Raw genomic sequence first — 26,415 nt, forward strand, 5'->3', positions numbered from 1 at the left:
CCTTCGGGCTGGGACCTGGCTCTGTGAGCCTGGGTGAGACCCTTCGGGCTGGGACCTGGCTCTGTGACCCTGGGTGAGACCCTTCGGGCTGGGACCTGGCTCTGTGAGCCTGGGTGAGACCCTTCGGGCTGGGACCTGGCTCTGTGAGCCTGGGTGAGACCCTTCGGGCTGGGACCTGGCTCTGTGACCCTGGGTGAGACCCTTCGGGCTGGGACCTGGCTCTGTGACCCTGGGTGAGACCCTTCGGGCTGGGACCTGGCTCTGTGACCTGGGTGAGACCCTTCGGGCTGGGACCTGGCTCTGTGACCCTGGGTGAGACCCTTCGGGCTGGGACCTGGCTCTGTGAGCCTGGGTGAGACCCTTCGGGCTGGGACCTGGCTCTGTGACCCTGGGTGAGACCCTTCGGGCTGGGACCTGGCTCTGTGACCCTGGGTGAGACCCTTCGGGCTGGGACCTGGCTCTGTGACCCTGGGTGAGACCCTTCGGGCTGGGACCTGGCTCTGTGACCCTGGGTGAGACCCTTCGGGCTGGGACCTGGCTCTGTGAGCCTGGGTGAGACCCTTCGGGCTGGGACCTGGCTCTGTGAGCCTGGGTGAGACCCTTCGGGCTGGGACCTGGCTCTGTGAGCCTGGGTGAGACCCTTCGGGCTGGGACCTGGCTCTGTGAGCCTGGGTGAGACCCTTCGGGCTGGGACCTGGCTCTGTGAGCCTGGGTGAGACCCTTCGGGCTGGGACCTGGCTCTGTGAGCCTGGGTGAGACCCTTCGGGCTGGGACCTGGCTCTGTGAGCCTGGGTGAGACCCTTCGGGCTGGGACCTGGCTCTGTGACCCTGGGTGAGACCCTTCGGGCTGGGACCTGGCTCTGTGAGCCTGGGTGAGACCCTTCGGGCTGGGACCTGGCTCTGTGAGCCTGGGTGAGACCCTTCGGGCTGGGACCTGGCTCTGTGAGCCTGGGTGAGACCCTTCGGGCTGGGACCTGGCTCTGTGAGCCTGGGTGAGACCCTTCGGGCTGGGACCTGGCTCTGTGACCCTGGGTGAGACCCTTCGGGCTGGGACCTGGCTCTGTGAGCCTGGGTGAGACCCTTCGGGCTGGGACCTGGCTCTGTGAGCCTGGGTGAGACCCTTCGGGCTGGGACCTGGCTCTGTGAGCCTGGGTGAGACCCTTCGGGCTGGGACCTGGCTCTGTGACCTGGGTGAGACCCTTCGGGCTGGGACCTGGCTCTGTGAGCCTGGGTGAGACCCTTCGGGCTGGGACCTGGCTCTGTGAGCCTGGGTGAGACCCTTCGGGCTGGGACCTGGCTCTGTGAGCCTGGGTGAGACCCTTCGGGCTGGGACCTGGCTCTGTGAGCCTGGGTGAGACCCTTCGGGCTGGGACCTGGCTCTGTGAGCCTGGGTGAGACCCTTCGGGCTGGGACCTGGCTCTGTGACCCTGGGTGAGACCCTTCGGGCTGGGACCTGGCTCTGTGAGCCTGGGTGAGACCCTTCGGGCTGGGACCTGGCTCTGTGAGCCTGGGTGAGACCCTTCGGGCTGGGACCTGGCTCTGTGACCCTGGGTGAGACCCTTCGGGCTGGGACCTGGCTCTGTGAGCCTGGGTGAGACCCTTCGGGCTGGGACCTGGCTCTGTGAGCCTGGGTGAGACCCTTCGGGCTGGGACCTGGCTCTGTGACCCTGGGTGAGACCCTTCGGGCTGGGACCTGGCTCTGTGAGCCTGGGTGAGACCCTTCGGGCTGGGACCTGGCTCTGTGACCCTGGGTGAGACCCTTCGGGCTGGGACCTGGCTCTGTGACCCTGGGTGAGACCCTTCGGGCTGGGACCTGGCTCTGTGAGCCTGGGTGAGACCCTTCGGGCTGGGACCTGGCTCTGTGACCCTGGGTGAGACCCTTCGGGCTGGGACCTGGCTCTGTGACCCTGGGTGAGACCCTTCGGGCTGGGACCTGGCTCTGTGAGCCTGGGTGAGACCCTTCGGGCTGGGACCTGGCTCTGTGAGCCTGGGTGAGACCCTTCGGGCTGGGACCTGGCTCTGTGAGCCTGGGTGAGACCCTTCGGGCTGGGACCTGGCTCTGTGACCCTGGGTGAGACCCTTCGGGCTGGGACCTGGCTCTGTGACCCTGGGTGAGACCCTTCGGGCTGGGACCTGGCTCTGTGAGCCTGGGTGAGACCCTTCGGGCTGGGACCTGGCTCTGTGAGCCTGGGTGAGACCCTTCGGGCTGGGACCTGGCTCTGTGAGCCTGGGTGAGACCCTTCGGGCTGGGACCTGGCTCTGTGAGCCTGGGTGAGACCCTTCGGGCTGGGACCTGGCTCTGTGACCCTGGGTGAGACCCTTCGGGCTGGGACCTGGCTCTGTGAGCCTGGGTGAGACCCTTCGGGCTGGGACCTGGCTCTGTGACCCTGGGTGAGACCCTTCGGGCTGGGACCTGGCTCTGTGAGCCTGGGTGAGACCCTTCGGGCTGGGACCTGGCTCTGTGAGCCTGGGTGAGACCCTTCGGGCTGGGACCTGGCTCTGTGACCCTGGGTGAGACCCTTCGGGCTGGGACCTGGCTCTGTGACCCTGGGTGAGACCCTTCGGGCTGGGACCTGGCTCTGTGACCCTGGGTGAGACCCTTCGGGCTGGGACCTGGCTCTGTGAGCCTGGGTGAGACCCTTCGGGCTGGGACCTGGCTCTGTGAGCCTGGGTGAGACCCTTCGGGCTGGGACCTGGCTCTGTGAGCCTGGGTGAGACCCTTCGGGCTGGGACCTGGCTCTGTGAGCCTGGGTGAGACCCTTCGGGCTGGGACCTGGCTCTGTGAGCCTGGGTGAGACCCTTCGGGCTGGGACCTGGCTCTGTGAGCCTGGGTGAGACCCTTCGGGCTGGGACCTGGCTCTGTGACCCTGGGTGAGACCCTTCGGGCTGGGACCTGGCTCTGTGAGCCTGGGTGAGACCCTTCGGGCTGGGACCTGGCTCTGTGAGCCTGGGTGAGACCCTTCGGGCTGGGACCTGGCTCTGTGAGCCTGGGTGAGACCCTTCGGGCTGGGACCTGGCTCTGTGACCCTGGGTGAGACCCTTCGGGCTGGGACCTGGCTCTGTGACCCTGGGTGAGACCCTTCGGGCTGGGACCTGGCTCTGTGACCCTGGGTGAGACCCTTCGGGCTGGGACCTGGCTCTGTGACCCTGGGTGAGACCCTTCGGGCTGGGACCTGGCTCTGTGACCCTGGGTGCGACCCTTCGGGCTGGGACCTGGCTCTGTGACCCTGGGTGAGACCCTTCGGGCTGGGACCTGGCTCTGTGACCCTGGGTGAGACCCTTCGGGCTGGGACCTGGCTCTGTGACCCTGGGTGAGACCCTTCGGGCTGGGACCTGGCTCTGTGACCCTGGGTGAGACCCTTCGGGCTGGGACCTGGCTCTGTGAGCCTGGGTGAGACCCTTCGGGCTGGGACCTGGCTCTGTGAGCCTGGGTGAGACCCTTCGGGCTGGGACCTGGCTCTGTGAGCCTGGGTGAGACCCTTCGGGCTGGGACCTGGCTCTGTGAGCCTGGGTGAGACCCTTCGGGCTGGGACCTGGCTCTGTGACCCTGGGTGAGACCCTTCGGGCTGGGACCTGGCTCTGTGACCCTGGGTGAGACCCTTCGGGCTGGGACCTGGCTCTGTGAGCCTGGGTGAGACCCTTCGGGCTGGGACCTGGCTCTGTGAGCCTGGGTGAGACCCTTCGGGCTGGGACCTGGCTCTGTGACCCTGGGTGAGACCCTTCGGGCTGGGACCTGGCTCTGTGAGCCTGGGTGAGACCCTTCGGGCTGGGACCTGGCTCTGTGAGCCTGGGTGAGACCCTTCGGGCTGGGACCTGGCTCTGTGACCCTGGGTGAGACCCTTCGGGCTGGGACCTGGCTCTGTGAGCCTGGGTGAGACCCTTCGGGCTGGGACCTGGCTCTGTGAGCCTGGGTGAGACCCTTCGGGCTGGGACCTGGCTCTGTGAGCCTGGGTGAGACCCTTCGGGCTGGGACCTGGCTCTGTGAGCCTGGGTGAGACCCTTCGGGCTGGGACCTGGCTCTGTGAGCCTGGGTGAGACCCTTCGGGCTGGGACCTGGCTCTGTGAGCCTGGGTGAGACCCTTCGGGCTGGGACCTGGCTCTGTGACCCTGGGTGAGACCCTTCGGGCTGGGACCTGGCTCTGTGAGCCTGGGTGAGACCCTTCGGGCTGGGACCTGGCTCTGTGAGCCTGGGTGAGACCCTTCGGGCTGGGACCTGGCTCTGTGAGCCTGGGTGAGACCCTTCTCTCGGGGCTGTTTGTTTGCTCAACTGCAAAGTGAGAGAAAGGGTGGGACAACGGGGGTGGTTTTTCTTTGTTATTATTCTTTTCAGCTGAACCTTTTCCTCCCAAGTGAAGTCATGGTGGAGGTCCATGTACGCGGCAGGTGAGGTGGCCTCACGGGGGGTGGGGGAGGCCTGGCCACTTCCCGGCACCAGCCCGGGGTGTCTAGGGTCCCCTCAACTGCAAAAGCGTGAGGCTCGTTCTCTGGCCGAGACTGACAGCTGACGGTGGGCGTGTCTGTGGGCAGAATGTGCCCCCAGATAGAAATTGCCGGCTGGGGTTTGGACTTCTTGCTCCCCCCTCCCCGGGCCTACCGGTGTTTCCCCTGTGGCTGCCTCATTGTTCTCTGTTGGCAAAGGTTTGCTTTTTCCTCCTCTGTCGGGAAAAGGAGGTGCCTCAGACGCCGCCTGAGAAGAACGCCAGGCCGGGGTTTTACGGCCCCTGGTCCTGGGCTCTTTGGCATCAGGAGCCTGTCGGGGGAGTGGGAGCGGTGGCTGGGCCTCCGGAGGCTCTAGGAATTCATTAGTGGGCAATGAGCCATTTTATGTTCTTTCCTGCCCACGGAGGATCAAGAGTGAACAAACTTGAATTCTACGTCTCAAGGAAATGCAGCACCTTTAGAAGTACCTGCCCCTACCCCCAACCCCCCACCACTGGGGGAGGCCTGGAGGGTCGCAAGGAGGTCTCACTTCTTTTTTTTTTTTTTTTTTTTTTAAAAGGAAGTGTTGATTTTTTTTTTTTTTTAATATTTATTTATTTATTTATTTATTTTTGGCTGTGTTGGGTCTTCGTTTCTGTGCGAGGGCTTTCTCTAGTTGCGGCAAGCGGGGGCCACTCTTCACCGCGGTGCGCGGGCCTCTCACTGTCGCGGCCTCTCTTGCTGCGGAGCACAGGCTCCAGACGCGCAGGCTCAGTAGTTGTGGCTCACGGGCCTAGTTGCTCCGCGGCATGTGGGATCCTCCCAGACCAGGGCTTGAACCCGTGTCCCCTGCATTGGCAGGCAGATTCTCAACCACTGTGCCACCAGGGAAGCCCAGGTCCCACTTCTTGCTGCCCTCAGTTCCAGGGAATCTTATAATCCCATTCCCCAGCGCCTGGTAGTTTTGTAGCACTCTCTGGTTTTTCAGAGCTCTTCTACAACAATTGTGCTTAAAATAAAAATGTGAACTCCCTGCCCCGTCCTCTGAGCCCCTGCTCACTGCTGACCCCATCTCTTAGCCCCCTCCCCTGGCCTTGTTGCCATGCTTTGGCCACACTCACCTTCTTGCTGCTCCTTGACAATGCCAAGCACACTCCTACCTCAGGGCCTTTGCACTTGCTGTTCACGCTGCTCAGAGCTGCCTTCCTAAGTCTGTCCCTTCCTCCTCATGTGTGTCCCTGACTCAGGAGTTCCCTGAGCATCCAAGCTAGAGTATCGCCCTGACCCCTAGCCCCCTGGTAATCTTTGTCAAATCACTTCATTTTATTTTTTTCCTAGCAGTTTGTGATCTGCGCTTACTTTCTCTTTTGGTGTCTTGTTACTGGAAAGCCAGCCCTTTGAGAAGTGGAGTGCTGGTCAGTACTCAGTATCCCTGATGCCTGGCACATACAGTAGTTCGTCAGTAAATTTCTGTCCAATAAATGGGTGGCTGACATTTCAGGAAGTGCAGGCTGGACGCTGGGTCCACAGGGGTCTCACTTTGTGAAAACTCACATCTCTAGCAGCCTCCCTGGACAGATGTGGGGAAACTGGGGCCCCTGGAGGAGGTCAGGGCCTGAACCCAGCCTGCCCGACTTCAGAGCTCTCTCTTCCCACCATTTCATAAGTGGACCTGTCTTGGGAGATGTCCTTGGGCTATGAGAACAGTTACCACCAGTCCTCAGCCTGGGTGGGGCTCCCGGGAAGCCCCCAGATCTGCCGGGTGGGCTGGGATGGATGCAGGAATGACAGCGGGTGCCTCGCTTCCTTTCTTTAACATTTTACTGAAACTTAACTTGCGTGCGTTAAGTGGACAGCTTGGTCAGTTTTCACAAAATGAACAAATCTGTGTCACCAGCACCCAGAAGCCCCCTCATGACCATTTTTGGTCATTGCCCCCCACCAAGGACAGCCGCTGTCTTGATGCTAATCACCATGCGTCCATTTTGTAAATGGACTCACACAGCATGTACTCTTCTGTGTCTTCCCGTTTCACTCAGCGTCATGCTTAGAGCTTCATCTATGTGTCATGTGTCACTGAGGTTCGTTTGGATTGCTCTGTGGTCCTCCGCTGTACCAACGCATTACAGTTTCTTATTCATTGATGGCGGATAGACACAGGGACAGTTTCCACCAGGGACTTTTACAAGTCTTGCAGCTGTGAGCCTTCTCGGTGGACATAGGTCCAACTTTCTGTTGGGAATACATCAAGAAGTTGAATTTCTGGTTCACGGAGTGTGTGTAGTCATCTTTAGTAAATATGACAGTTTTTCAAAATGGTTGGAGATTGTAGGTTCCTTTTGTTTTGTGACGGGAGCTCAAATACCCAAGTAGTGGGAGTGGACACAGGAGCTACAATAAGACGTTGTGACTACCCACTGGAAGTTGGGAATGCAGCTGGCCAGCCGCCAGGGCCCCAGGTGACCAGAGGGCTAGTGCTGGGTACTGGTCATGGCCACGCAGGGCTCAGGGTTTAGCTCACTATCGCATTGATGTCCTTTCCAGTCCTGCCCCCTTTGTGAAGCTTGCATCCTGTGTGGTCTCACCAGCACGTCTTGGCTTCCACGGTATGTTCTGTGGTCTTTCCCGCCCCCGGGGACATCTGCAGGACATGCAGCCCCTCTAACTCAGTTCTTGAATTGAGCAGTAGAAGAAAATGCCTCTGTCTTGTGCCAAACGTCTGTGTGAAAGTATTCTGCGAGCCACTGCCCTGGTTACCTGGGGACCGTGGGGGGATTAGTCATCCTAAAAGCACAGTCACCTCAGAAATAGTCATAATCCAAAATCCATCCGTCTTTGACTCCAGACCCACTATATTTTTCTCCCACCGGGACTCTGCTGTTGAATTAAGTTGGACTTCAGGATATATTAAAATAATTTGTCATCTCTTGAGCACACATCCACCCTGGTGTGAGCGGGCAGATCAGAGGCAGCCCAGGAGGCCTGTGTCTGGGCGAGAGGAGGCGTCGAGCCCTGGCAGGAAGAAGCTTGTGTAGCTGCCTTTCCCAAGGACTGGCCAGCAAGGACGGTGGGCACTGAGCCCTCCAGGCCTGGGCAACTAGAGGAGGAACTGGCCCCAGAAATGGCCCTAGAACTGTTGCTTCTTAGGTGGTGATTCACAGTGAGTGCCCTGCGGGGCAGCCTGTGTGGTTTCAGGAACTGAGCTCTTTCAGCCTGGACCGAGGGTGTATCCTGAGGGACTCCTCCCTCCCTGCCCCGCCAGTGGACCAGATCACCTCCTTGAATGCAGAGCCATCCTTAGAGCTTGTGTTTGGCTGCCCACCCCTGACATCTGGCACAGGCCTGCGGGTACCCCGCTGGGCTGTGGGCTTCTCAAAAATTGGGCCAGTGTCCCTGCACCTAATACACATTGCAGGCACTCGGCATGTTTCTGGAGGGCATGCTGTGGGGAGAGGGGGCTGTTTCAAGGCAGTTTTGCAGCTCAGCCTGGATTTGAGTCTGCCAGGTTCTCAAGGTCGGCCGCAGTGACGAGCTCTGAGCCCCACTGGGTCCCCGGGCTGTAGCACTGGGAAGCCCTGTGGTTTGTCTCCCTGCTCCTGTGAGCCTGCCCTTTGCCGTTCTGTCCTCTGAGGTAGAGAAGTACAAGAGCACTGGCCTGGATTCTGTTTTTTAAAAAAACAGCTTTATTGAGATATAATCCACGTTCCATACAATTCACCCTTAGAAAGTATACAGCGCGATGGTTTTTAGTACATTTACAACTATATGCGATGCTATTGCTAATGGAATTGTTTTCTTAATTTCGTGTTCGGATTTTTCATTCCAAGTGTACAGAAATACAATTAATTTTTGTATGTTGATCTTGTATCCAGCAACCTTGTTTAACTTATGTTATTAATTCTATTAAGGTGGGTTTTTTTTTTTTTTTGGTGGATTCCTTAGGATTTTCTATATATAAGATCATGTCATCTGCAGATAGAAATAATTTTACTTCTTCTTTCCAATTCAAATGGCTTGTATTCTTTTTCTTGCCTAGTTGTGCTGGTTAGAACCTCTAGTATAATGTTGAATAGAAGTGGCAAGAGTGGGCATCCTTGTCTCATTCCTGATCTTAGGGAAAAAGCATCTGGTCTTTTCACCATTAAGTATGATGTTGGCTGTGAGTTTTTCACAAATACCCTTTGTCAGACTGAAGAAGTTTCCTTCTATGCCTAGTTTGAGTGTTTTTATCATGAAGGGATGTTGGATTTGTCAAATGCTTTTTCTGCATCAATTGAGACGAGCATGTGATTTTTGCTTTTTATTTTATTGTATGATATACTACATTAATTGATTTTCAGATGGTAAACCAACCTTGCATTCCTGAGATAAATCCCACTTGGTGTGATGTATAATTCTTTTCATTCTTTACGTTGCTGGATTTGGTCTGCTAGTATTTTGTTGAGGGTTGGTTTGTTTTTCTTTTCATCCATGCCCATTAGGACATTGGTCTGTAGCTTTCTTCGCTTGTGAAGACTTTGTCTGGTTTTGGTATCAGGGTAGTACTAGCCTCATAGAACCAGTTGCGAAGTGTTCCCTCCTCTTCTATTTTTTGGAAGAGTTTGTGAAGAATTGTTATTAATTCTTTAAGTGTTTACAGAACTCAGCAGTGAAACCATCTGGGCTTTTCTTTGTGAGTGATATTTTTTATTATTAATTCAATCTCTTGCCTTGTTATAGGTATTTCAGACATATTTCTTCTTGAGTCAGTTTCGATAGTTTGTGTCTTTCTAGTTGGCTTAGATTCTTACAAGAATGTTTTCAAGACCTCTCTCTGCTCTTTTAGTCATTGTTGACATTTAGTGCGTTCTTCCTATGAGCAAGTAGTTTGTGTGTGTGTATATTAGCTCATTTAATCTTTATAAGAGCTTGATGAACTAGGTAGGATTATTATCATCTCCATTTTACATCCTGGAAAACTGAGGCAGAGAGAAGTTAAATAATGTGTCAGGGTCACACAGCTAGGGAATAGGAGAGCTAGGATTTGAGCCCAAGCAGTCCAGCCACACAGCCCTCTCTGTTCTCCCGAGGCCTTGCTCTGTGCTAGGAGCTGGGAGTACAAGAATGAGTCAATCCTGGTCACTGCCTGAGTCACTCCTCAGAGACCCCAGACCTAAGAGAGGGAGGTGCCTTAGGCCTAACGTGAACAAAGGGCTGAGAGGTCAGGCAGGGCCCCAGGAGAAAGTGATGGGTGAAGAGGGCCTTGAAGGAGGGTTCAATGCAGTGGGGCATGTGGGGGAGTCAGTGAGTGTGCCCCCTCCCCAGGGCTTTTGTCTTCTACCTCTCCTCTCTCCCAAGTGCTCAGAGAAAGGAAAGGGCGTCACAGAGAATCTTGCCCTACGATGCTGATGCCCCGCCCAGCAGGAGGAGTTTGGAGCAGTAGAATTGGGCGCAGGAGGTCTGTCTGAATCACCCAGGCCTCTGCAGTTTGCTGTCCCGGAGAGGAAGAGGCAGGACCATTTGTAAGACAATTGTGAGACAGAAATCAGGAGCAACCAGACATAACTCAACATAATTATTTCTGCATAATGACTTCTGCTCCTTGATTCCATCTCGAGCAATGACTGTAATCTTTATCTGTCACAGGAAAGCTGGTGGCTGGGGGAGCCCCTGTGGCTTAGCGATAGAGCCAGGAGGAAATTTGCAATTTGAGTTAATGGAGTGTTCCCAAGCAGCCTGGGAGCCAGAAGCCTCTGGAATGATGGCCCCTCCTGCTAGGAAACCTGGTATCAGAGCTGGCCCAGCCTCCCAGGGATCCAGCCCCTCCGCTTTGTCACAGATGGGGAAACTGAGGATGGCAGAGATCACAGGGCTACTCAGCACAGGCGCACCTCTCTGCTCTCCCCACTGCACAGAGCTTGCCCCGTGAGAGCTGGGGTGTGTCTGGTGAGACGGTGTCCATGTGGACTAGGGACGCTTTCATCCATCCCTGAGCTGATCCCTGAGCTTGATGTTCCTGCAGGGCTGCCCCCACGAGGCTGGAAATGGTCGGGCCTCTGTGGCCGGATGTCAGACTGACCTGCAGCCAGGCGAGGCCCCTAGGTATTAATTGTGCAGTATGGCTGGAGGGCGGGGTCCCCCCAGGAGGGCTGCAGCCCTGGGACCCACCTGCTCCAGCTCCGGGAAAGCAAAAGCCCCCCTAACCCGAGGGGGTGCCTGCCCACTGCATTCTCATGCCTCCTATAAGCCCCTGTAACTAACAAGTGCATCTGGAAAGAGCAGAAGTGGGTTTAGGGATTTGCATTTTGAGCGTCCCACTTAGCCGCGTGTGACCTTGGCAAGTGTCCCCAAGTCTGTTTGCTCCTCTGTAAACCGGGGGTTAGAATGGACCTTCCCCGCCAGGGCTATTAGGAGGCCGGGATGATAAAATGACCACCAGACACAATGCTTCTAGCACATTCTACCACCGACTCTTGTTACCGGTTTTCACAAGGGTGACCTTGTGGAGGGCCCTTGACCCTGTCCGGATCTTGATTTCCCTGAGTGTCAAAGCAGGGATCACAGAGTCGTGAGATGAATTCGCTAAGATCATTGACATGAAAGCGCCTTTTAAAAATATGAGACGAGGCGAGCATAGAGGAATTTTAGGGCAGTGAAACTGCTCTGTATGATACTATAATGGTGGATACAAGACATTATACATTTGTCCAAACCCACAGAATGTAAAACACCAAGAATGAACTCTCATGTGAACTATGGATTTGGGGTGATAATATGTATCAGTGTAGGTCCACCGATTGTAACACATGTACCCCGGTGTGTGGAGGGGATGCTGAACGTGGGGAAAGTTGTGTCTGGGGGACAGGGGGTCTGTGGGAACTCTGCTTTCTGCTCTGTTTTGCCGTGAACATAAAACTGCTCTAAAAAATAAAGTCTATTAAAAATGTTACATATAGATATATATGTGTATGTATGTATATATATAAAATCTGTAAGTGACCTCCAGTGAGAATTTCTGGTGGGAAGATGTGTGGCTTTTCTGCTCCACGTCTGGAATCCTAGCAGTGAGTTTAAATAATGTAACTGGCATATGAAGCTCTATATTGGTGAAGCAGGGTCGAATTTCAACTCTGAACAAAGTGCACTCTGCCTGCAGTTATGTCCGTGTGATGCATTTTGGGGCACTCGTTTGTCAAACATGGATTATTTATGGAGCGCCTGCTGCATACAGGCTCTGGGCCAGGAGCCAGCTGCACAGAAACGAAGACGCCGCCTCCCTGCCCTTGTGGAGCTCATAGTCAGTTCGGGGGAGCTGCAGCCCCTCATTCTGCAGGAGCAAGGGGAGCCCCGGGGGCCCTCACACTGTGGGGGACTGGGCTTTCCGGGGTGGGTGAGCTACTCAGTTCCTGTCCTCAGGACCACTCCAGTGAGTGCATATAAACCATGATCATTGCTGTGGAGGGAGAGAACCTTGTATTACGAGAAGATAATGCGGAAATGGGTGTAGATTGCACGGAACCGACCGGAGAGAAAGCCAGTTGCTCTGAGCCAGGGTGTCCCCACCCCACATGATGGTCTGTCCTCTCTTCCAGGGCATGGTCTAGCAGCCCAGGCCAGGACGTGGGACCGGCCTCCGAGGTTCTGATCTCTGCTCCCTCTCCGCCTCCACTCGGCCTTGGGTAAGTGTTCCTGGAGACCAGACGGGCCTGGGGGCAGGTGAGGATGGGAAGCTGAGGGGCCTCTACCACTCTATGGGGTCCTGACCACGTGCCGGCGTGCACGGACTTGACCCAGCTCACCGGAACAAACAGGGAAGACCGGGCTTTGGGGGGACAGCCTGCCCAGCACTCCCATGAGATGGGTCAGGAAACTGGAGCCTGGAGACAAAAAGAACCACCCAGGTCTTACAGTAATCTAGGTTTCTTGTCCTAAATTGGCCGGGTTTTTGTGGGTAAGTCATTTGGCCTGGGTGCTTTGGTGGTGGGATGCGTCCATTGAGGAGAATTAGCGAATGAGAATATAAGGGGCAGGGAATTCCCTGGCAGTCCAGTGGTTAGGACTCAGCACTTTCACTGCTGAGGGCCCGGGTTTGATCCCTGGTCAGGGAACTAAGAGATCCTGCAAGCCATGCAGCAAGGCCAAAAAAAAAAAAAAAAAAAGGAATATAAGGGGCAGACTTTTTTTTTAACTATTTATTTTATTTAATTTATTTATTTTTAATAGATCTTTATTGGAGTATAATTGCTTCACAATACCGTGTTAGTTTCTGTTGCACAACAAAGCAAATCAGCCATATGCATACACATGTCCCTGTATCCCCTCCCTCTTGAGCCTGCCTCCTCCCTATCCCACCCCTCTGGGTCATCGCAAAGCACCGAGCCGATCTCCCTGTGCTATGTTGCTGCTTCCCACCAGACAACTATTTTACATTCGTTAGTGTATATATGTCGATGCTACTCTCACTTCGCCTCAGCTTCGCCCTCCCACCCCATGTCATCAAGTCCATTCTCTATGTCTACCTCTTTATTTCTGCCCTGCAACTAGGTTCATCAGTAACTTTTTTTTTTTTTTAGATTCCATATATATGCCTTAGCATACGTTATTTGTTTTTCTTTCTCACTTACTTCACTCTAGGTCCATCCACCTCACTACAAATAACTCAATTTCGTTTCTTTTTATGGCTGAGTAATATTCCACTGTATATATGTGCCACATCTTCTTTATCCATTCATCTGTCGATGGACATCTAGGTTGCTTCCATGTCCTGGCTATTGTAAATAGTGCTGCAATGAACATTGTGGTGCATGTCTCTTTTTGAATTATGATTTTCTCAGTGTGCCCAGCAGTGGGATTGCTGGGTCATATGGTAGTTCTATTTTTAGTTTTTTAAGGAACCTCCATACTGTTTTCCATAGTGGTTGTATCAATTTACATTCCTACCTACAGTGTAGGAGGGTTCCCTTTTCACCACACCCTTTCCAGCATTTATTGTTTCTAGCTTTTTTGATAATGGCCATTCTGACCGGCATGAGGTGATACCTCATTATAGTTTTGATTTGCATTTCTCTAATAATTAGTGACGTTGAGCATCTTTTCATGTGCCTCTTGGCCATCTGTATGTCTTCCTTGGTGAAATGTCTATTTAGGTCTTCCGCCCATTTTTTAACTGGATTGTTTGTTTTTTTGATGTTGAGCTCCATGAGCTATTTGTATATTTTGGAGATTAATCCTTTGTCTGTTGCTTCATTTGCAAATATTTTCTCCCATTCTGAGGGTTGTCTTTTTGTCTTGTTTATGGTTTCCTTTGCTGTGCAAAAGCTTTTAAGTTTAATTAAGTCCCATTTGATTATTTTTGTTTTTATTTCTGTTACTCTAGGAGGTGGGTCAAAAAAGATCTTGCTGTGGTTTACGTCAAAGAGTGTTTTTCCTATGTTTTCTTCTAAAGGTTTTATAGTGTCTGGTCTTACATTTAAGTCTTTAATCCATTTGGAGTTTATTTTTGTGTATGGTGTTAGGGAGTGTTCTAATTTCATTCTTTTACATGTAGCTGTCCAGTTTTCCCAGCACCACTTATTGAAGAGGCTGTCTTTTCTCCATTGTACGTTCTTACATCCTTTGTCGTAAATTAGGTGACCATACATGCGTGGGTTTATCTCTGGGCATTCTATCCTGTACCACTGATCTATATTTCTGTTTTTGTGCCAGTACCATACTGTCTTGATTACTGAAGCTTTGTGGTATAGTTTGAAGTCGGGGAGCCTGATTCCTCCAGCTCCATTTTTCTCTCTCAAGATTGCTTTGGCTATTCGGGGTCTTTTGTGTTTCCATACGAATTGTAAGATTTTTTGTTCTAATTCTGTGAAGAATGCCATTGGTAGTTTGATAGGGATTGCATTGAATCTGTAGATTGCTTTGGGTAGTATAGTCATTTTCACAATATTGATTCTTCCAATCCAAGAACATGGTATATTTCTCCATCTGTTTATGTCATCTTTGATTTCTTTCATCAGTGTTCTATAGTTTTCTGAGTACAAGTCTTTCGGCTCCTCAGGCACGTTTATTCCTAGGTATTTTATTCTTTTTGTTGCAATGGTAAATGGGAGTGTTTCCTTAATTTCTCTTTCTGATTTTTCGTTATTGGTGTATAGGGATGCCAGAGATTTCTGTGCATTAATTTGGTATCCTGCAGCCTTACCAAATTCATTGATTAGTTCTAGTAGTTTTCTGGTGGCATCTTTAGGATTTTCTATGTATACTATCATGTCATCGGCAAATAGTGACAGTTTTACTTCTTTTCCAATTTGTATTCCTTTTTCTTCTCTGATTGCCGTGGCTAGGACTTCCAAAACTATGTTGAATAAGAGTGGTGAGAGTGGACATCCTTGTCTTGTTCCTGATCCTAGTAGAAATGCTTTCAGTTTTTCACCATTGTGTATGATGCTTGCTGTGGGTTTGTCATATATGGCCTTTATTATGTTGAGGTAGGTTCCCTCTATGCCCATTTTCTTGAGAGTTTTTTATCATAAATCGGTGTTGAATTTTGTCAGAAGCTCTTTCTGCATCTATTGAGATGATCATATGGTTTTTATTCCTTAATTTGTTAATGTGGTGTATCACATTGATTGATTTGCATATATTGAAGAATCCTTGCATCCCTGGGACAAATCCCACTTGATCATGGTGTACGATCCTTTTAATGTGCTGTTGGATTCTGTTTGCTAGTATTTTGTTGAGGATTTTTGTATCTATCTTCATCAGTGATATTGGTCTATAATTTTCTTTTTTTGTGATATCTTTTTCTGGTTTTGGTATCAGGGTGATGGTGGCTTTTAGAATGAATTTGGGAGTGTTTCTCCCTCTGCAATGTTTTGGAAGCATTTGAGAAGGATCGGTGTTGTTAGCTCTTCTCTAAATGTTTGATAGAATTTGCCTGTGAAGCCATCTGTTCCTGGACTTCGGTTTGTTGGAAGATTTTTAATTACGGTTTCAGTTTCATTACTTGTGATAGGTCTGTTTATATTTTCTAATTCTTCCTGGTTCAGTCTTGAAAAATTGTACCTTTCCAAGAATTTGTCCATTTCTTCATGGTTGTGCATTTTATTGGCATATAGTTGTTTGTAGTAGTCTCTTATAATCCTTTGTATTCCTGCAGTGTCAGTTGTGATTTCTCCTTTTTCATTTCTAATTTTATTGATTTGTGTCCTCTCCCTTTTTTTCTTGACGAGTCTGGCTAAGGGTTTATCAGTTTTGTTTGTCTCCTCAAAGAACCAGCTTTCAGTTTTATTGATCTTTGCTATTGTTTTCTTCATTTCTATTTCATTTATTTCTGCTCTGATCTTTATGATTTCTTTCCTTCTACTGACTTTGGGTTTTCTTTGTTCTTCTTTCTCTAGTTGTTTTCAGTGTAGGGTTAGATTGTTTATTTGAGATTTTTCTTGTTTCTTGAGGTGAGATTGAATTGCTATAAACTTCCTGCTTAGAACTGCCTTTGCTGCGTCCCATAGGTTTCAGGTCGTCGTGATTTCGTTGTCATTTGTTTCTATGTATTTTTTTATTTCTTCTTGGATTTCTTCAGTGATCTCTTGGTTATTTAGTAGCGCACTGTTTAGCCTCCATGTATTTGTGTTTTTTAGTTTTTTTCCTGTAATTGATTTCCAATCTTATAGCGTTGTGGTCAGAAAAGATGCTTGATATGATTTCAATTTTCTTAAATTTTCAGAGGCTTGATTTGTGACCCAAGATGTGATCTATCCTGGAGAATGTTCCATGTGCACTTGAGAAGAAAGTGTATTCTGCCACTTTTGGGTGGAATGTTCTATAAATATCAATTAGATCTATCTGGTCTATTGTGTCATTTAAAGCTTGGGTTTCCTTATTTATTTTCTGTTTGGATGATCTGTCCATTGGTGTAAGTGCAGTGTTGATTTCTCTTTTCATGGTTGTTAACATTTGCCTTATGTATTGGGGTGCTCCTATGTTGGGTGCATAAACATTTATAATTGTTATATCTTCTTCTTGGATTGATCCTTTGATCATTATGTAGTGTCCCTCCTTATCTCTTGTAACAGTCTATTTTAAAGTCTATTTTATCTGATACAAGTATTGCTACTCTAGCTTTCTTTTGATTTCCATTTGCATGGAATATCTTTTTCCATCCCTTCACTTTCAGGCTGTATGCATCCCTAGGTCTGAAGTGGGTCTCTTGTAGACAGCATATATATGGGTCTTGTTTTTGTATCCATTCAGCCGGTCTGTGTCTTTTGGTTGGGACATTTAATCCATTTACATTCAAGGTTATTATCAATATGTATGTGCCTATTACCATTTTCTTAATTGTTTTGGGTTTGTTTTTGTGGGTCTTTTTCTTCTCTTGTGTTTCCCACTTAGAGAAGTTTCTTTAGCATTTGTTGTAAAGCTGGTTTGGTGATGTGAATTCTCTTAGCTTTTGTTTGTCTGAGAAGTTTTTGACTTTTCCATTGAATCTGAATGAGATCCTTGCTGGGTAGAGTAATCTTGGTTGTAGGTTTTTCTCTTTCATCACTTTAAGTATATCCTGCCACTCCCTTCTGGCCTGCAGAGTTTCCACTGAAAAATCAGCTGATAACCTTATGGGGATTCCTTTGTATGTTATTTTTTGTTTTTCCCTTGCTGCTTTTAATATTTTTACTTTGAATTTAATTTTTGTTAGTTTGATTAATATGTGTCTTGGTATGTTTTTCCTAGGGTTTATCCTGTATGGAACTCTCTGTGCTTCCTGGACTTGGGTGACTATTTCCTTTCCCATGTTAGGGAATTTTTCCACTATAATCTCTTCAAATATTTTCTCAGACCATTTCTTTTTCTCTTCTTCCTCTGGGACCCCTATAATTTGAATCTTGGTGTGTTTAGTGTTGTCCCAGAGGTCTCTGAGATTGTCTTCAATTCTTTTCATTCTTTTTTCTTTATTCTGCTCCTCAGCAGTTATTTCCACCATTTTGTCTTCCAGCTCACTTATTCGTTCTTCTGCCTCAGTTATTCTGTTATTGATTCCTTCTAGTGTATTTTTCATTTCAGTTATTGTGTTGTTCATCTCTGTTTGTTTGTTCTTTAGTTATTCTAGATCTTTGTTAAATACTTCTTGTATTTTCTCAATCTGTGCTTCCATTCTATTTCCAAGATTCTGGATCATCTTTACTATCATTACTCTGAATTCTTTTTCAGGTAGATTGCCTATTTCCTCTTCATTTATTTGGTCTTGTAGGTTTTTACCTTGCTCCTTCATCTGTGACATATTTTTTTTGCTGTCTCATTTTTTTTTCTTTTTATGAGTGGGATTGTGTTCCTGTTTTACTGGTTGTTTGACCTGAGGCTTCCAACACTGGAGTTTGTAGGCTATTGGGTAGAGCTGGGTCTTGGTGCTGAGATGAGGAACTCTGTGAGAGCTCAGTCCAATGAATAGTCCCTGGGGTCTGAGGTTCTCTGTTAGTCCAGTGGTGTGGACTCGGAGCTCCCACCGCAGGAGCTTTCCCCCAACCCCGGGCCTGCGAATCAAGATCCCTCAAGCTGCGTGGGGTGGCAAAAAAAAAAAGAGAAAAATAACAAAGTAAAAAATAAAATTAGACTAGGAAACTAACAGTTATGTTAGAAAGAATGTAAAAATAAAAATATAGATGAATCAACAACCAGAAGGTACATCAGTACCACAATAGTAAAATAGAGGAGGAGGGAAAGGAAACAAAAGGGGGGGGTTGGATGGAAAGGCCTTGGGTGTGGGGGGCGGGGCCTAAGCAAGGGTGAGGTTTGGGGGTGGGTGGGGCCAATGCTCAGGACCCCCAGGGCTGGAAAAGGCCCTGGGGGCTGTGCAGGGTGGGGCTTAGGCTCAAGGAACAGAAGGGGCCCAGGCGTTCCCCCAACCCCAGTCTCAGAGAGCAGAGGACCTCACCTGGGGGCCCAGCAGGCTTCCTGGGCTCGAGTGGGCGGGGCAAACTCCCTCCTCTCCTCTCCTGCTCCTCGGGTCTGGGGTCTGGGAGGGCCCCTCCCACCTGCCTCTCCTCATCTCCCCGGCCTCCCTCCTATGCCCCCGAGGACCCATGTGGCCTGGAGGGGGGCTTGGAGGGCAGGGATCGCCCTGGGAGCTCAGCAGCCTCCCAGTGCCTGAGTGGGTGGGGCAGTCGCCCTCCACTCCTCCCTGAGGGCAAGGGGCAGACTTTGAAGAGGACACTCCGGGGGAGGGTAGGGGTGAGTGTGGTCGGGTCCCTCAGTGCTCCCAGCCCACGTCCCACAGCCCTGGGCTCCTCCCACAGGATGCCTGGTGCCCCTCTCCCAGGTGAGTAGACTTTGCTCCATCCCCAAACCAGGGTCTGCAAGGACGCAGCACCCTGCAGCTGGCTCCAGCTGTCACCCCTGATGACAAAGTGGGAAATGAGTATCGAGTCCTCCCTCCTCTAACTAAGAAGGGGCCCCTGGTCGCTGAGGCTCTTGCCGCTGAGCTATTCCCTCTCCACCCACATCTCCTGTCATCCTCCACCCAGACCCCATCCTCCCAGAGGCACAAGGGTCCCGGTGCTGAGCCTCCCCTCCCCTCCCTTCTCACCCTGTCAACCCAACCCCCTCCCATGGCCACACCGGGACCTCAGCCGCATCGTTTACCTCTGACAGCTTGGGTTCAAACGCCCCCTTCTCCCACCCACCTCCCTCTTCCCAGTCGTCTCTCTCCAGCCCCCGCCTTTGCTGCCCTTCCCGTCTCCCCAAACTGATCACAGGAATCTCTTCCTCGCCCAGAGCCCCCTCACCCTACTGTCCTCCTGCATGGTAGGGCCCTAACCTGGTCTGAACCCCAAACCTGGAGCGCTGTACCCCACCTGCTCTCCTGTCAGACAAGGGGCAAAGTGCAAGGTAATTAGCAAGACCTGCGAGCCCTTCGTCTGTTTGCATCCGGTACTCTCCCGGCCTCATCTCAAGCTTTGGGTGTGAGGGAGGCTCTGTGAGAGCAGGGCACCTGCACCGTCTGAAGGTGGCATCCAGCCCCCGGGCCTTTGCTCAGCCTTGCCCTCTGCCTGCACCACCTTTCCCCTTGTATCCGTTTCACACATCCCATCCCTTCCCAGGCCTTCCTGACCCTGGGCGGAGCCGGTGCCTGTCACCTGTGCCCAGAGGCACTCTGTATTGCTCCCTTGTGATCCCTATTGCCCTACGGGCTGCACGTTGCTCTTCTCTAGCTGAGTGTTCAGTCCTGTCCCGAAGGAAGGAACCAGTTGGTGGGTGGGACAAAGGCCTTTGACCTTGGATCTGTGCACTCAGATCCCTCTAGGCCACTTAGCCTCCCCCCAGTCTCACCCATAAGGTGGTTAATCACACCTCCCTCCCTGGGGTGGTTACAAGAGTAGAGCTAAGAATAGTGTCCGGTGCGGTGCTGGGTCCGGGTGCCGTGGGGGTAGAAGGAGGCTCGGTGGTCCCTTAGCTCCTCCGCCTTCCCGCCCAGTTGTCCAGTAGTTAGTACAGTGACTGCCCTTCGTCCTCAGCCCTGCCCTGCCCGCCCCCAGTGCTCTGAGCGACCACTGAGGCCAGGGATGTGGGCTCTGTTCCCGAAGTGGGGGGAGGGCTTGGGGCAGCGGCTGTTGGAGGCTCAGCCCTGCCTGGCCATGCCCAGCCCAGGAGAGCCAGCCTTAGAGCCCTCCCAGGACGTCTGGAATTTTCTCGCCCTCAGAAGCAGAGGATGCCGCTTTGTAATTCTCATCTTCCCACCCAGAAGGCATCACCTTTAGCGCTCGGCCATGAGGCTGAGATCTGGACCCCAAGCCTGCTGAAGTGTCACCACCTTAATTTCCGAGGTCGCTGGGTGCCCGGCATGACGACCGGTGTGTCTGAGGGCAGATGCCAGGTTGCCGGTTCCATCTGGGGGCTCCCACCAGATGTGAGCTGGCAGCTCAGACACACAGGCCCCAGCAGACCCCGGGTGTGGCTGCTTTCACGCCGGCACAGATGCCGCGGCACCAGCCGAGCACTCTCTCTCCTCCCCGCATCCCGTGGGTGGGGCTTTCCTGCCTCTCTTGTTTGGACACTGGGGTGTGGACTTCCTGACGGAGGGGTGTTTCTCCCACTGCCCCATCCTTCCTTCTCTCATCTTCCCTGTTCACCCAGTGAAAGCATTCCCTGGGGCGGAACAAGAGACCCAGGCGGGGCCCTCTGCCTCAGGAGACAGATTAGTGAGTGCGTCTCTGGGCTTTTCTCCCCAAAGAAAACAGACATAGCTTCACGTGGAAGGTGCTGCTTTCATTAGTCCAAACTCCTTTCACCAGCCCTGTTGGAGCTGGGTCTGGGTCTCCTTACCTGGACATCACCTGCATACAGATGCCCAGCTGGAGGTCGGCGGGTGGGCCCAGGTGCACGGGGTGAGGGTGGTGCCTGGCCAGGTTGAGTCCTGCTGAGGCTAGTAGCGAGGCATCAGGAGCTGGAGCAGGTGCAGGGGTCCAAAGGGGGCAGAGGAGCTGGTCCGTGGTGTCTCTTCCCATCCCGAGGCCCCGGGTATTTCAGTGCACACATGGCAAATACTCAGTAACCCCTCCACCCCTACCACCAAGAGATCAGAAGCTCTGGGGGGCAGATGGCACCTCTGCCACAGGAACATCCTTGGTCAGGATGTGCTGGGTCAGTGATGGGAAATGGCAGGACCCCTTCTCTCTGTCCCTCTGCCTTTGGTGATAGACAAGCCAGTGTGTCCCCTGCATCCTCCATCTCGGCCCACCTGCTCCAGGCACTGGAGAAGAGGCACCTGCGTGCTATGGCTGCGAGTCCCAGCCTCCCCCCCCCCAGCAATCATGCATTCATTCCCTCGACAAACATGTACCGATCACACACACTAGAGCTTCCAGGCTCTGGGCTTCCAATGGAGAAGCAACTAGAATAAAACCTGGCCCCAGGAACTCTGTATTCTAGTTGGGGGGAGAGAGACAATTCAGTAAAATAAAGAGAAAAAATAAGGTAGGAAAGGGGATAAGAATGTTTGTTGGGGCTTCAGTTTTGGACAGAGGACTTACAGAAGGCTTCACTCAGAAGTGCCCTGAGCCAAGACCTGATGGAAGCGAGGGAGAAATTTGATATCAGAGGAAGAGCCAGTGCAAAGGGCCTGTGGCAGTAGCATGTCTGAGGTGTTCAGGAGTGGCAAGGAGATCAGTGTCACTGGAGGGGATGAACAAGTGGGGGGCTAGGAGATGAGCCGGACAGGTGGGAGGGTGTAGATCATGCCTGAGGAGTGGGACACTCACAACCATGATCCAACAAGGAGAAGCATCTCAGTGCAGCCGAAATCGCACTGCATGGTGGACTTCTGCACACACTTCAAAGATAATTGTTGCTCATAGAGATTTAACCATGGCTATGTAAGATGGTAGATGAACAGGGACATGGAGACCAGGGGTTCTGCAGGAGCCAGGAGAGACATGCCCCCGGGCTAACCTCTCCTCTGCGTACTGTCCACCTGCCCGTCCCGAAGTGGCCTGCAGAATGGAAGCTGCTGTGGTTTTGAGGCGGGGCACCACGAAAGGGAAATCCTTCCTAGGTTGCACGTTGAGGGTTATTTTTAGAGTGACTAGCGATGACTTGGCAATGTCAGTTCCTGTGGGCGTCTCCTTCAACCCTCAACCGCAGGGGCAGGTCCTGCCTGACGAGCGTCGTGGGCAGACGCGTGCTCACGTGTGCACACACACGCACACACACTGTGGTACGTACCACTTGTCTTGGCATTCTCATCCACTACGCAATCAGTGGAGAGATGGGGGCCATTGTCCTGGCCTGTCTGCAGGACGACCAGCCCCAGGCAAGGGAATCGCTGTCTTTGGCACCCCTGAGCTTCTGCTCTGGGTAGGTTTCTGCATGAGAAGAAAGGCAGGGGTAAAAGGAAGGGCACCTGCTGGTCAGTCTTTGCTCAGCGCCCAAGGGGTGGGACAGAGAGGGAGGCTTCATAATGAACAAACGAAGGATCGAGCAATGTCCCCGAGGTCTCGCTGCCTGTTGGCCCCTGGCGGGGCCCCTGAGCCAAGCCTGAGCCCACTCGGCTCTTCCCCCGCTGTCGCCCACCTCTCCCGTCGAGCCCACGCTGCTCCTTCTTACTTCACCTCCCAAGGCACCCGGCGCGGTCCCAGGCCCATGGCCATGATTTCTGAGACAGCCCAGATTTCACATTTTCTCTCCTGTGGACCCCTCAAATTTTCTTGGGTTTGTCAGGCCCCAAGTGCACATTTTTAGCTTAGAAATACCCCTGGGGCATGCTTACCAGACGGTAGCTCTGGTGGCTGTTCCTAGGACCTCAGAGGGTCTCCAGGAAACTGGCTCTTCCACTGATGTTGCAGAACATCTGGGTCAGAAGGCCTCTGATGGACAATTCGGATACCTGGAGGGCCAGGAAGGCGGGCTCTCGGGCACGCTGGACAGCGCTCCGTGGCTACAGATGCACTGAACTGCTGGGCCCGCGGAGGAGCTGGGGCTGCCTGCCAGGGGCGCCCTCGTCACCGGCCTTCTCTCCCTCTTCCTTGCTTCCTCTCACCAATTACGCGTCCATCCTGTGTGTGTGTGTGTGTGTGTGTGTGTGTGTGTCAGGTGCTGTGCTAATTGGCTGTGGATTATTCCTAGCCGCGCCCTGAGTAACTGGAACTCAGCTCTATGTCTTTGGGGAAAAGGGTCAAGGAAGGACCCCTGGGCCCTGGCCTGGAATGCCACCTTCCTTCCCTCCCCCTTCTGCCACCCCTTCCACTGCCCCCCTAGCTCCCCACACACCTCCAGCACCGTGCTGTCTCAGAGTTAGGCTAGAGTAGGAACTAACTCAGAGTAGAAAAGGAAAGAGGAATTCACGCCTTCCACGCCTTCCTTCCTTCCCAGCTAGACTGGAGGAGCTTTGGGGGCACCTTGTACTTTTGTGTATCCCAATGATTCCCACGCAGTAGGTGCTCAGTTAATCTGTGTTGATCGACACTTCCTGTGTGAGTTTGTGCTTTGGCCCCAGCTCTCCCTGCAGAATCTGTGGCTTCTGGTGCTGTGATTTAAAGAATAAAAATGGCAAAGGGCCACGTTTATGAGCTGTCTTCACTCTGATTGTAAATACAGTCTCTGATGACAGCTCAAGACCTTAGCCCTGGGCCCACCAAGGGGCAGCTGGCACCTCACCATCTGTGTGTCTTGGCCAGGCTGATGCCACTTTTAGGAAGAATGACTTACTGTTTTTATTTCTCTCCAAAGACATTAAACATGAATCAAATAGCAGATGAGATGATTCACTGGAAGTTTTCTTCCAAGTTTCAAAAAACACACACAAAAAATGGGGATTGGTGTGCTGAACCGCACTTAAGTGAAGCGAGGCAGCGTTCGGCGGGAGCCATCCCTCCAGGGGCTCTGCCGTGGGCAGCACCTTGCAGAGTGGACCTTGCCCTGAGGTCGGAGCCCTGTGTCAACCGGCACAAAACCCCAGGGGGGCCACATGGTTCTTGAAAACACCTCAAGTCTAATGTTTAGAATGACATTTCTTCTGTTTCTACCCAAGACGTCATAGAATGTGACCGAACCTCATTCATTTGGGGCACAGGAATTCAACATTTGCGAAGGGTTCATTTAGGGCCCACGGATTGAGAATTGAGTCATCACTCAGGCAGGAACCTGGCAGAAATTAGCTTTCTACCACCTGCTGGGAAAAAAGGGAACGGGTCTTTTCCCAGGGATCCCGGGGAGAGGGACACACACTCCAGCCAAGTGGGCGAATTTCTCCGGTGCTGTGGAGACCTCCACTGGGGATAGACTCCAAGACGTTTTTTAGAGTGGGACATGCCTGGGGGCCACATTGTCCAAACTCGTATTTTTTAGATGAGGAAAGTAAAGCTGTGAGACTGGTGACTAACCCAAGCTCGCCCAGGCCTCCCGAGTCTGCCCCGAGGGGGAACGTCGGCGGCTGTGCTAATAATAACAACTGATTCCTTTCTGCTCACTGCAAACGCCGCCATCTACCTCGCAGCTCTCTGACATTCCAATCCTTACCCTTTGCCTGAAAAAGAATTCAGAGACATTTTTTCAGGTATTTTTTGACTCAGACTTTACCCAAAGGGCAGTTCAAATTTGTAATTAGTCTGAATTCCTAGCATTTGATGGTGTTTTTTCCTTCCTTCCCCAGCTGCCTCTCCCCTCCCCACCCTGCACTTGTCCTTTTGTTCCTCAGTGTCCTCTACCGCGCTGTTCTACACTGTTCGCTACTGTTGTATTGCTAGGCCAGTCATTGCCCAGGAAGGTGCCTGGAGAGGTCGCAGGCCCAGCTGTGCGGCCTGGATGGGTACTTGCTGGCGGTGGTCTCCCCAGAAGCTCGGGCCTGTGAGTGTCTGAAGTGGAGATGCTGCCTGGGCCCCCCGCCCACCTCCCCGGCCTTGTTCATGTTCACACCCTCACGCCGCCTTGAACACTCACTTCCCCTGGAATGCTGCTCCGACCCTTCTCCACTGGGTGGACGTTCCCCGGATGGCAGCTCGGAGGCCCACTCGCCCCTCTGCCCCCGCAGAGCCCGGCTCTGGCACAGCTCACGTGTCCCGTCGTCAGGTCCTCCTGGTGCATAAAATATCTGCGAGTTTAGTAGGTGTATAAAATAGAGGTGGCACGAATGCAGGAATGATAAGCACGGCCCATACTGTTTTCTCTGAGATAATTGAATTCCCAGGAGTGAAATCCTAGCCATTCCATACGCTGTTGTGTAGGAAAGGCCTTCACCCGAGAGCACCGCCCGCTCCGCCGCCAGGCCTGAGTCTGATTTCCGTCCCAGTACCAGGAGCCAGAGAACAGATCGAGGCTTTCAGACAGTCAGTGGTGGGGACCACGCCAGTGTGGAGGAAAGGGGCGTGCTCTGTGTGTGTGTGTGTGATGGGTATGGTGTGTGTGTGATGTGTGTAGGGCGTGATACGTGGTATGTTGTGGTGTGTGTGTGATGTGTGTAGGGCGTGATACGTGGTATGTTGTGGTGTGTGTGTGATGTGTGTAGGGCGTGATACGTGGTATGTTGTGTGTGTGTGATGTGTGTAGGGCGTGATACGTGGTATGTTGTGGTGTGTGTGTGATGTGTGTAGGGCGTGATACGTGGTATGTTGTGTGTGTGTGATGTGTGTAGGGCGTGATACGTGGTATGTTGTGTGTGTGATGCGTGTAGGGCGTGATACGTGGTATGTTGTGGTGTGTGTGTGTGATGTGTGTAGGGCGTGATACGTGGCATGTTGTGGTGTGTATGTGATGTGTGTGGTGTCTATGCATGGTGTGTCTATGGGCATTATGTGTGTGGGGTGTGTGTGTGTGAGATGTATGTGGTGTGTGCAGTATGGTGTGTGTGTGCACAGGTGTGTCACAGGCCCACCGAGGGCTGCCCTGTCCAGCACAGATCTGAGCGGCCGGCCTCCCGGGAGCGCAGGGGTTGCTCTGGGCTCGTTCTCCTTCAGTATCTGCGAAGTGCCCTGTCCTTCAGGGAGCCTGTCCCGTGGGTAAAGAGGATCCTCGTGCCCGTTTAAGTGGACCTGAACCAGTTAGAAGCCTCAGGAGACACCTTGCTGTTGGAGAGAGCCCTTCACCTCCTCGGGATGGGGGTTCGTGGTGTCCGTGTTGCACTGATCCCCGGGTCCTCAGGCTGGAGCCGAACTTGCCTTGGGCAGTGTGAGCCCAAGGCTCTGCCGCTGTTGCGGGACTGGGTCTCTCCCATCCTTTTCCCTCATTTTCTCTTTGAAGAACAGGAGTTGGATTTTCACTGGCCCTGCCCCCGCTGGATGTATTGAGCCGCTGGGATCCCAGGCCCTCTGCCCACCTGGGTGTGTGGCCCAGGGTTTAATACCACTGTGTCGGGCATGCAAGGGAGAGGGTCGGCGGGAAAGTGCAGGACCGCCTGCAGCCTCCAGCCTCCCAGCCTGGCTCTGTTTGATACTGTGATTAAGCTCATCAAGCGCATCACGCATTTCTTTTGTCATAAAAGCTGTGATATAACCTCCATATATTTGTCTGATGCTTAAATTTGTCAAAGCCCTTTCACAGCCT

The 26,415-nt window shown here is 52.3% G+C and overlaps 1 protein-coding gene across 2 annotated transcripts in view; it reads left to right on the forward strand.

Annotated features, from left to right (window-relative positions):
• The window catches only part of HPCAL1 (hippocalcin like 1), a 122,028-nt gene that overhangs the window by 77,611 nt on the left and 18,002 nt on the right, over positions 1–26,415 (forward strand). For both annotated transcript variants that reach the window (XM_061210448.1, XM_061210447.1), the window contains exon 2: positions 11,991–12,077. The gene's annotated coding sequence lies outside the window, so the exon portion shown is untranslated. The remainder of the gene's footprint in view (positions 1–11,990; positions 12,078–26,415) is intronic.

Source organism: Eubalaena glacialis, chromosome 14, assembly GCF_028564815.1.
Source record: "Eubalaena glacialis isolate mEubGla1 chromosome 14, mEubGla1.1.hap2.+ XY, whole genome shotgun sequence".
In the NCBI taxonomy this organism is placed as follows: domain Eukaryota; kingdom Metazoa; phylum Chordata; class Mammalia; order Artiodactyla; family Balaenidae; genus Eubalaena; species Eubalaena glacialis.